The sequence below is a fragment of the Protopterus annectens genome, chromosome 1.part2 (assembly GCF_019279795.1).
Source record: "Protopterus annectens isolate FY-2018-M chromosome 1.part2, PAN1.0, whole genome shotgun sequence".
NCBI classification, from domain to species: Eukaryota; Metazoa; Chordata; order Ceratodontiformes; family Protopteridae; genus Protopterus; species Protopterus annectens.
Window position 1 is genome coordinate 49,050,887 of NC_056727.1, and position 13,299 is coordinate 49,064,185.

Sequence of the window (13,299 nt, forward strand, 5' to 3'; positions counted from 1 at the left end):
ACAGTGCAGCACTCCAAAGGATGACTTCATGCACCAGCAGCAGACATGATTTCTGAAGCTATGCCGTAATTGGTCTGCACACTTAATTATACAGTGTAGGATAATTACAGACTATGCACATGCATGCCAGATTCTAAAACACATTGTGAGCACCCAATGCAACTTAGGCACAGCAACGTCCAATACAGACTGTCTCCAAAAGTCTAGGTGAATGCCATACTGCAATATAAAGAAAAAAGCTATTAGTCATATAATCCAAGGAATCTGCATCAATACTGAATTAAAAAAAAATGCTACCTGCACTGAATAAAATGCAACAGGCTGTAGTACTGCAAGCCATGCAGAAGGATCTGGCAGCGTGTCCTAGAAGCAGCCAGCTAGACAGAGAGACAGGCTACAACAAGCCTAGTCTCAGATCAAGAAATCATTCATGGGTACTACTTAGACAGACAGCTGGTGGAGGCTGTGTGCAACATGTGTGCCCTACATAAGTCTCTGTGTACATTACAAGGCAACTCCAGACCTCTTGAAACAAATGTCTGTCTGACCTTAGGTGCACTAGCATCTGGGACATCCCAGTGTTATGTGGGAGGTGCTATAGGAGTGTCACAGAAAGCTGCCAGTTGCATCCTTGCACAATCATTGGCAGCAATGTCCACCAAGGTTGATGAATATACATTTTATATCTGCAACTCTGGAGTGGCAAAACCTTATGCACCAGTTCTATAACATTTCTGACTACTCACATGTTCTCAGTGCAGTAAACTGCATCCACATGCCTATTAAGAACCCTGTGAACCAGAAGGAGAAAAATACTTTAATAGAAAGAGGAGGCCATTGCTGATCTGTCAGGTGGTGTGCAAAGCCAATGCCTATGCCCCCCTGCATCCCCCACACCCCCCTTACTGAAATATACCAACTCTGAGATCTCACTACATTGCGGAAATGGGAAATCTTCCCTTTCCACTCTATACAGAGATCTTCATTCAGTCAAATCAGACTTTTACAAGTTCAAACATATGGTCTCAGCCATATGTGATTCGAACTTATAAACGTTTGATCCACTGAAGGGGACCCATATATATAGATATATATATATATATATATATATATATATATATATATATATATATATATATAAACAGAGAGAGAGAGAGAGAGAGCACTCACAAAATTCAATACTTGTAAAGGAAATCATTCTGTAAGGTTGTTTAGATACATACATATGTATATGTATATATATATATTTCCAAACATTTTATGTTCTCCTTCCTAATGAAAATCATGAAAACCGAGAGAATAGGGAAACAAGTATTAATGTAATGACATGTAGAATGTAAAATACATTCATTAGCTATGAAATTAAAACCTACACATTATTCTTAGTTTATCTGATAAAATGTTGATTTAAAAATCAGTTGCCATTAAAGCATGCTTTGATGTGAATAGGTCAGTGCATAGTAATCATGAGATGTAGATTCATTATGCTCTGCTCAAAGCATAGTAAAGTTCTCTCAAACACAACATAACATTTATACAGTATAACTTCTTGTACTAAGGGAAAATGTATACATACACATATATCTTGATTTTTCTCTCGCTCTCTCTCTCTCTCTCTATATATATATATATATATATATATAGCTAAATAGATAGATATGAATATAAATATATATGGGAGAGCTGAATAATGTCAAATCCAGGTTTAGATAGCATCTGTTTAGTAACCACAATTTGGTCACTTAAGCAGAATGTCACCAGGTGAGTGAGATTGTGCAATTTTCAGGTTGAAGAATATGCCCCTTTCTTGATATTGTGTGCTCTACAGTAAGTATATACAATTAGCCAGGGGATAAGGGTTCAGCCCTATACATGGGGGGGGGGGACGGTGCAGGGGGCTTGGATCCTGCAATAAGCAATATTTTATTTATTTATTTTTTGCTAAGGTTGTCACATTGGTGCACATGAAAAAGCTACTTTTTGATGTTCACATTGTCACTTATTTGCGATTGATGATTTGATGGTCAATATCTGAGTGTTTCAGCTATTGTCATTACAGCTATGTGTGTGTGTGTGTATATATATATATATATATATATATATATATATATGAGTCTGCTTCAAAGTATCAAATTACAACTTCACTGAATAACACATCATCGAGACAACATCACCAAAACTGCAGAAGATCAAACACCCGAAATATCAAAAACTAACCCCGGGAAAACAACCACTAACCCGGCATAAAAAAAAAAAAAAAAAAAAGTAAATCACACTCACCAGTAGTCTGGGGACTTCACCCCCAAAATAAATATACCAACTCTGAGCTCGCACTACAGTGAGGCAAAGGCAATGTTCACCATCATGGCCAAGTGATTCTTTTCCCATGGAAAGTTTTCAATGTTCTGGCTGTTTGAAGTTCACAGTTTTGATGATGGCATCTCAATTATGTGGGATTTGATAGTTTGAAGTAGACCCACATGTGCATATAAATATATATATATATATATATATATATATATATATATATATATATACATACATACACACACACACACACACACACACACACACACACACACACACACACACACACACACACACACATAGCATTCAACAAACAACTCGGTCTATTCAAAATTATAAGTTACTCCGCCATGAGTGATAATATATTACAGATACATCAAATCACTAGGCATCAGTCCCAGAGTACTTCCCTTTTTGAACAAAAAAGATCTACAAGCGGACAAAATTATAGACCCTCTAAAACATTCTATAAACATAACACAAAAACTATTTAATTCCTTAAACCTGGGGCAAGCTCTGCTAACATTACAACCCCTCCATAAAAATCCTAATTTAAAAATAAATAACAAGATGCTAGATTTAGATAACTTTCCCCGATTAAAAGAAAAAAGAATACAATATATCTACCCACTACTTAATTGTACTATCCAAGAAATGAAAAATAATCTGAGTCTACCTAAGTCTTACATCATAATGCTCAGACAAATCAAAGAGATGTGTTCCAGTTACCTCCAAAACCTTACCATACCCAATAGTAACATGAAAAAATGCACTATGCTCTGGGAGACTATCCTCATGACAAAGAAAACTATAACAAACTCATAAAAAAAATGATAGGGGAAATCAAATTCCAGAAAGACCTCCTTTTCTCTAACTATTGGAGGAAAATACAACCATCTTTGGACGACCACCAGATACAAAATGTAATTAACCTAACACTGAAAAGCATACCCCTTAAAAAACTGTTGTACACACAGCTTATGACGAATAACAACACATATTTCCCACCTGCATTACTACACAAATTCAGTGCAACAAAATCACCATACTGTACACACTGCAAGGATCAGATAGCAGATTTAATGCATATATTTTGGAGTTGCAAATGCATCTATAAACTCTGGAAATCATTGAAATTGTAATTACAAAAATTGGGATATCAATCAACAACACTTACATGGGAATTTACCATATTACATATTTGCCCATCTAACTTCTCATTAAAACGAGCAAACTCACTTATAACCATATTCTCATTAATGAAACTATATATAGCCCTCAAATGGATAGACTCTATGAACATCTCTTGGGAAGGTTTTAAGAAAGTGGCTATTAAACACCTATTTACTCACAAAATAGTAATGGATAAAAGAAACAAAAACAGCAAAACTTGAGCAACTTGGGAACAAATCTTCAATATCATACTAGCATAAAACTTCATGCACACTATAGAGTAACGTGTTATAAGGGAACCTAGCAATATACCCACAAACTCACAACAAAAATATGGTATTGCAAACATTAATGTATGTATTGTCTTTATATTGTTTAAACTTGTTTGAGAAAACATCTATGTATATAGTGTAAATAGGTTTGTTATATGACCTTCATGTTTCTATACTGACTACAATGTATAACTTTCTCCTATGGTCATGTTGTAAATATGACATTTTTTGTGTCTTTTATAAATGCAAAATGAAAATAAAAATGTTTGCAAAAAAAAAAAAACAAAATTATAAGTTAATCACATTTCTTTTCTTACGATACTAATTCAATCAAGAGTAAAGGCCCAGTCCTAGCTGGTTAAAATTTTAATATATGTATATATATATATATATATATATATATATATATGTGTATGTGTGTGTGTATAGATATATAGATATAGATATAGATATATATCTATATGTATATATATATAGCTATATCTATCTATCTATATCTATATCTAGATATATATATATATATATATATATATATATATATATATATATGTATAGTTTATATATATATATATATATATATATATATATATATATATATATATATATATATATGTACAGATAGATATGTATAGTTTTATATATATATATATATATATATATATATATATATATATATATTTTTTTTTTTTTTTTTTTTTTTTTTAAGACAGATATAGATAGAATAGCTAGATAGATGTACATATAGGTATAGATATAGATATAATTATAGATATAATTCAAGAGACTTTCTATATTCAAAGTTATGATAAGTAAATTATGATGTCCAGTAGTCGAAATTTGTAAATGTTCTAGCCAATGTGATGGGGATTGTTGAAGCAATGATCCAATTCAAGTTGGTTTCCTCAGGCATCAGTGATGTTGCAATCATCACTTTACAAATTAAACAAGAATTATTCAGCTGTTTTGCTAATGGTGTTTCCCTCATGGTAGGAAAGATTTTCACAAACAGTAGCAATTTGTACAGGCAATGGATGATTTAGTAGAACTTCACACTCAAAGCACCATGTTTTGTATATAGATAAGTGCAGACAGCATCTTTAAATTGTATTAATACATTAACAATACACAGATGCCAATATAATCTCATCCACACAGGAAATATCAGAACAAATGGAAAGGATGCATCATCAGACATTTTTGGCTCAGCAGTTCAGCCAACAATCTTTCTCTAACTCCCATCAGTCCCCATAAAGGCCATAAATCAATAAGACTACTATAAAACCACAGACCACAAAACATGCTATGGCAGGTCAGACGGTATGTTCTGCTACTGTGCAGAACACACACAAAGAGTTAAATGACCATACTGAAATCTCACCTCATCCATGAACCTATTAGGAAGCAATCCAGTAATGTAAGTATCTGTACGAGAAAGTGCAAAGTGTTAACCCTAATAGCTTCATAAATCACAATTGAAATTAAATAAAGGAAATCAAGAAAATAAAAACAGCAACTATGACAGGCTTCATCAATTCCCTTGTCTTCCTTAATGTGTTTGACCACAGAAGAGAACACCGATGTCTTGGACCGATTAAAACTTCAAATAAAATCAGAATAAATTTCACTTAAGTCTTGAAGTGATTCATATGAAATGAAAATACAATGCTGTAGATGCATTATTTCTATTAGGTCATTAACTCAAACATAAATTGACATGTCTGCGGTTCTGTCCGTTTAAAAAGAAACTGAGTGATTTATCTCTGTGCACGCTTGGAGTGCAAGCATCATTAAAAGTGTACCTGTAGCTCTGGAACAAAGAGAAAAGATATGAAAAGGTAAGGCATGTAGAGAAGGTATATAGAAAACAAGTATCAGATGGAACCTACAAGGCAGAATATTGTGTGAAATGCAGTTATTGTCTGCACACTGAAAAGAGCTGAAGTGGAAAAGTAAATGTAAAAGCTGTAGCTGGTAGAAAAGTACTTAAGCAAGCTAATACTAAAATGTTCTAACTGTAATGTTAAAATAATGTTTGCAACCAAATAAAACAAAGTAAAGAATGAGTAACGGCTGAAACAAATCATTTAACTATGACTTAAATGTAACCATTTACAAGAGGGAACAAGTCTAATCAAGGCTTTCCTTTCTGAAAGTAACAAGCCAGGTAGAATGACGCAATACCGAAATCTAAGGAAATGAATTTGTATACCTCAAAGAAGTCACTATAATTAGTTCCTCAGTGAGGTTTCTAAAGATGCATGAAGTGTCATATATATATATATATATATATATATATATATATATATATATATATATATATATATATATTATATATATAGATACACACCTAATATATATATATATATATATATATATATATATATATATATATATATATATATATATATATGGGTCCACTTCACATGACTGAAACCTGAAAACACTGAAATTCATTTGACTGAGTGCACAATTCCGAATGTTCAAAATACCGAAAACTCATTTGGCTGAATTTCAGAATACCAACTGCTTACAATGCTGAATTACAAAATGCAAAATGGCAGTGTGTACAGTACAATAAGGTAAGTAAAGGATATATGACCTTTTCCCTAGTGTAGTGCTATCCCAGAGTTAGTATATATAGCTGGGGGGAGTGGGGTGCATAGCCCCACACCTAGTTTGCTTTTATATCATCCAGTGTCTGTTAATAAGGTAAGTAAATAGTTTTTAATTTTGAAAAGGGTTAATTGTTGGTGTTGTAAGCATACATTTTTTTTTATTTTATAGTTTTCTTTTGGTGAGATGAATTGTTGGCAATGTTTGCATGGTTTATTTGGCATTGTGAACCTAGATTTTGTGAATGTTAATGTTATTTGTGATTAAATGTTTTGGTATTCATGGATCTGAGCATATTTTGTTATGTTAAGCAATTTGCAGGTGAAGGGAAACACACCATGTCTGTGGCTTAACATTTTGCATTTTGCAATATACATACACACACACATATATATATATATATATATATATATATATATATATATATATATATATATATATATACATATATATCTAATACATATTAAGATGTGCAGTAGATGAGTACATATTTTTTCTTATAAAAGTAACACGAAAAACCAACTGATAAATCACAGGAGGATACAGAGTGAAATGTTATCCTTTGTTTTTGCTGGTGGTTTTTGTCCACTGTTTTTTTTTTTTTATTTTCTGGATGTTCTTCTTAGATATACAGTTGCCCGGTACATACCCACATAAGGGGAAATAATACTGCTAATTGTAATATATATACAAACTTCCTCCACAATATTAAAAATCTTTGAATAGACTGCATACATATTTTAAATCCAGCTTGGAAAAGAGGTTGCTCACTGATATTGTTTCATTTTAGCAGTTTAATTGGGAGAATGGTCTTTATCAAATCTGATTATGTTTTGACCAAAATTTGTTGGAACTTTGCCATGTTCAATACTAATCCTTTTTCCAGAAAAGACTTTTAACTCTAGACACTGAAAGAAACTGTGACTTAAAAGCTGAAAGAGTGATGTGCCCTGTTCTATTCTATACGAAAGTCCTTCTTATACATTTAAAAAGCTGGAATCCATGTTTTTTGGAAAAAAATTATATTCTCTACCTTTTTTTTTTCCTGGTACACCAAAGAAACTAAGGTTGCATTTCCTCTCTCAGTTTTCTAAATCTTCCAGTTTAAGCAGGATCCATTTACATTGCTTTGGAATACATTCTATTTGTAATTAATTTTTTTGAAGTCTTCCATCCACATCAGTTAATGAAGTTTTGATATCTGGAATTTTAAAATTTTGTTTCTGAAGCATGTATTTGAGCAGCTCATTTTGATTTAAATCTTTCTTTTTGTAGATTGTCTCACCTTTGCTGAAACAAATCGATTTTTACTGATAAATCCTGAAGGGATATTATCTGGTATAAGGCCTTGTTGAGAGATTTCCCATCCACAGAAAGAAAAGTTCATCCCTGTCCATATTCAAGAGCAACTTAGATCTATGGATGGGAAGCAGAACATTTACTGCAGGACTGCCCCTGTACTACAAATGGACACATGGGTCGAATTATCTATGGTATGATACAATTTATTCCCATTAGAGGTAATATATAATTATTGGCCATGGGATGGATGAGGCTAATCAATAATCAAAAAGCTAGGCTTAAAATGTCCCAAAAGGGCAGCTATCCTAGTACGTACCTTTGAACCTGTGAACTTATAAACCTGATAAGAGAAAGCTCTGGATGAGACAAACTCATCATCAAAACCATAGGTAAACTGAAGAAAATAAGTTTACAGGAAAATTCCAGAAATTTTAAATAAGGTTTGTATTTTTTGATATCAGACTATTCACATTAAGTTTCGAGCAGACATAACCTTAGATGTTTGAATTTTCCTGCTTTTATAAAGAATTTACTGCAGAGCTCTTCAATGAGGATGATTTTAGGAGGCCATCTTGGCTCTGCCCTTCTTTTCTCTTAGTCTTAAAGCCAGATGTTTTAATTTTTCTGAAGAAGATTCAAAATGAGCCAATTTCATTGCATTCTTTGTTCGGTCAGCTTCAAAATATAATATTTTTATAATCTCCTTTTTACAGTTAAGTGTCTAACATTTTGTAATCTTATTAAGCTTTGGTTGAATAAAATGGTTTTCTTCACTGCATCCACACATTGGTACAGATTCAGTAAAGCCTACACAGACTGTTAAAACTGTGTGTACATAGTGGTGTGATGTGCACATGATAGCACACTGCTTTGTATTTAGCAAGCAGCTCTATATGGCGTTTAGAGCCACACAAACACAGTAAATAATATTGCAAGCTACTTACAGCATAAACATTTGAATTATACTCTAATCCAAGATGGGGGAGCTATTCAACAAGCTATAAAGCCGTCATGTAGACTCAGTGCAGGTTTTGCCTGTGAAATTCAAAACCTATAAGAATACAGCTATGGAAACTAGTCTACGTAGAAAGAATGTTAGTGGCTGTCGTTGCTGTTATTCATGTGTATGTGCAACAGGCCCAGGTCTATACTGATGCTGCTAACAGACCACAGCCAAAAAGGAGAAGGGTGTTTAGACACCATTTAACTTTTCACTCTCTACTTGAGGTGGATAGAGACACACTACAGGTACTCTGCAACCTCTGTCTCCCTCAACTGACAACAAGGGCAAACTGAGGAAAACCAGTACCAGTAGGGACTAAGGTATGTGTAGCACTTAGAATATTAGTTACAGGAACATACCGCATGCCAACAGATGCATGCTGGGGGTGTCTCAGGCATCAGCATCCAGTGTCTTACATCAATCTCTGTATGTTATGTTAAGACATGCCAGTGACTGCAGACATTTTGCCAGTACACCTGAGGACAGAGTCACAGCTATGCAGGAGTTCTACCCTGTAGCACACTACCCTGAAGTCATGGGTGCCACAGACTTTGCACAAGTTGAAATCAAAGTACCACCCATGGAACAGGGAAGAGTTTATATAAACAGAAGGGGCTTCCACTTCATTAACTGCCAGGTCATCTGTAATGGAATCATCCTGAATGGGTGTGTACTGGCAACCCATGCAGTTATGACTACATATCTGGTGCAACTCTCAGCTGTATCAGAAGTTTTCTAGGGAGAATATCCCACAGGTTCATTTACTGAGGGATTCAGATTATGCACTCAAACCATGGCTGATGCCCATCAGAAATGCACACAGACCAACTGAAGAATGTTATAATGAGGCACATACTCAAACCAGAAATAGCATAGATTACGTGATTGGGCTGCTGAAGTCATCATTTCAGTGCCTAGATACATCTGGGGGAGCCCTGCAGTACAAATCCCATACATTTGCTGAAATTGTCACCATCTGTGCCATGCTTCACAATATTATTCTGAGAAAACAGATTCAGCAGGAATACCAAGGGGAAGGCCACACATCCCACCACCACTGGCAGGATTACCACAGTCACACACAGGTGAGGATTCAGAGGGTGAACCCCTAGCCACTGTAGGTGTAGGGAGACATAGGTGTGCACAATATGCTCTTGCCCTTCCCAAGAATCAATGGATAGCACACAAACTCACCACCTAAGTGGCTAAAACTTTCATCCTACACAATACTTACAATAACATTGATTCCAGGCAATGCTCACAGCCTTTACTTATCCATATAATGGCTGTATACCACTAACATCAGTCAGCCCTGAACTAAAACTCTTGCAACTGCTTGAATTCCATGGTAAGTATTGATCCAAAAACAAATAAGACTGGACACTGCTCGAATACCAACTCCTTCTGTTTATTAAAAATCGACATACAAGTGATGAGCGCTTTCGGGCCTTTGCCCTTCATCAGATCTTATTTGTTTTTGGATATTTACTATGGTTTATTTGACTGGACTTTGGTGAGGCACAGAACATTGTTTTGTTTTTCATGGTAAGTATTGAACCTGGAATTGAAAACCAAATGGGTAAGAACACAAATGAATAGCATATTAAGGGTGGCACAGTGGTGCAGCGGTTAATGTTGTCGCCTCACAGCAAGAGGTTCTCCGGTTCAATTCTCATCTGGGGTGCCTTCTGTGTGGATTTTGCATGTTCTCCCTGTGTTTGTGTGGGTTTCCTCTGGGTACTCCGGTTTCCTCCCACATTCCAAAGACATGCATCTGGAGCATTTGTCCCCGGGCCTCCGCTGAAAACAGGCTCTGTGGAACCTAGTCGGACATTCCCAGTCAACAAATGTTAAATAAAAAAATAAAAAATATCCTTGTATGCTGTTACTTGTTAATGTAACAAAGTATAAGGTGGGTGATATGACATCAATATATTTTTACAGCAATGACATCAATATGTCACAGCGCAGACTTATATCAATACATGTGATGTCTATCAACTAATAGGCCTCATGCATCAAAGATTCACACATCCATAACTCTCAAATCTACAGATGTTCACAGAATGTTCAGAGTTTGGCCTCATGGTTTTGTACTGGAAGATCGTGGCTGAAGTTAGAACATAATGACAGATATTTCAGCTTCAGACTTCATATCCCTCAGAATATTCATGGTAATGTAAAACCTGTTATTGTATCAGGTTTCTAAGTTTTTAAGACCAAAATATTTCAAAATTGTCACTATTTTTGGGCCTTTGCTCCACTTTTATGTATGACTGGGTTCAGTTTTCTTATTCTAAGAGACTGAGAGGGATGTATGGATTACAAAAACCTGTAAGAAAACAGTACAATTTGCAAAAGAGCATCACAAACACATGTATACTAAGCACTTAGTCAGCTGTGCTGAGCATCAGACAAAAGACTTATGTACCCCTGAATCCAAAAGAGAGAAAATCAAGGAATATAACACAGTTATCATGATTTGCACAGGTTGTTATTGGGGGGAGAGGCAGGAAGCTAAGGCTGACACAAATGATAGTGAGTGTATGTGAGTAAAAAAGACACAGAAGTAGGCATTTGGATAAAGTATTAAATCACCACTGAGACAGAATAAGCTGTAAACATGACTGTCCCATGTAACTGTTATGTGTGTGTGCATCTGTATGGGCATTAAATGTGAAATGTGAGTGTGAGTGCCTGCAAGAACACAACCAAGCTCTATGCTAGATCTACATCCTGGTATGTTGGACAAGTGTGAGCCATGCATGGTAGAGGTGAGAGTTCATCATCATCATCCCCAACTGTGAACAAACACTGGCTCTGCCAGGAGTTGCACTGGCACATCCTTGCCTGAAATCAGATGCACTGCTGCTACCTGAATGTGACTCATGTCTTCTGGAGGAGCTGTCCTCATGGATACTCCCAAGGCCACAACCCTATGGCCTGCCATTTCTGGGTGTGAAGAACTCAATCACTGACAGAGTAGTAGAAGTAGTGCCACTACAGGAGCATGATCAGACACAGCCACTTTGGCTAACATCAGATGATGTGGCTGACCTATGTCCACATGGGTGTCGTCCTCCTCCCAGAAAACATTCCATTACAGACACCACTAGTTCCAGCATGCCACTCATCCAATCCAATGAAGCAGCAACATGGTGGAGGCAGTCACTCATGTCAGCCTGTGCCACATCTACAACTCTAAGTGTTTACTCAGTGGCCCTATTGGAACATGCATAATGGCCCTAATTAAACATACATCGAGTTGAATAGAAAGACACCCCAGGATCAGGTGGAGGGTGGACAGCAGACCTCCTCCAAGCACCCCTAACAGCCCTCCTGCATGGCACCTTGCCCACACTTTGGACCTCCACATGTCCAATATCTGAGGGCTCACTGAAATACGTATGCCTAGACCTACTGGCTGTGCCTGATTGAAATACATGGGATGGCAGAATGTGAACCTCAGTGTCAGATTCACCCTGTGCACCTCATGACTGTGCCTCTGTTTGGCCACCATCATCATCAGAGTCTGATGATACTCTGACATCAGGTGGTACTTGTCCTACACTTCCACTTATCAAGATCACCTGAGATAATAATCAACAAACACAGGACAGAAATTAATACTTACACTACAGTTTAATATATGCAAACAAACTAGCACTGGTGCCACTATCACAGATGGTACAGCAACACACACACACACACACACACACACACACACACACACACACACACACACACACACACACACACACACACACACACACACACACACACACACACACACACACACACACACACACACACACACACACACACACACACACACACACACACACACACACACACACACACACACACACACACACACACACACACACACACTCACACACACTCATGACACCCACCTCACACATATGGATACATGCATATTTGTGTCAAATGCTCATCAGTACTTCAATAAAAATGTTTGGCTTACCATGTGCAGATGACTCCACACTTGATAGGGAGGATGGTCATTGAAGAAGTTAAGCAAAAGGTAAGTACGCAGTCATCACAATTCCAATAACACAGGGGACCATTTTTTTGCCTTTATATGTCCATTAACAATAATGAAACTTGGCTGACACGTCAACCCAAAGTCCATGTGTAATGAACCAGTATGTGTTGTTAACTGTATCAATTTAACAATAGGTTCCCTCCCCAAAACTAAAATAAATAAATAAATAAAAAAGCTCATTTATTACTTTCAATATTTTACTATACAAGAAAATATTAAAAAATGATACATAAACTTGCCTTGAAGCTCATCCTGTGACACACTTACCATCCATGAAACAGCAGCAGCAACATCAATCACATGCTGTTGTGCACTTTGCACTGAGCTCTCTGGTTCCCTGACAGTGGGCAGGAACTCTTCATTTGGTGTCAGCGGTGGCTCTGTAGCAGCCCCTCCCCCACTGTTGCCATTTATTCATGAGCCAGTGCAGCTGCTCTCCTCTGGGCTGATGAAATCTTATCTGTGGCCCTATGATGCACCTTATCATATGCTATGTTACACCTCCTATGGCAGTGACATTATTCACTATCTGGTTCCAAATCTGCTTTCTGCCAGACATATCC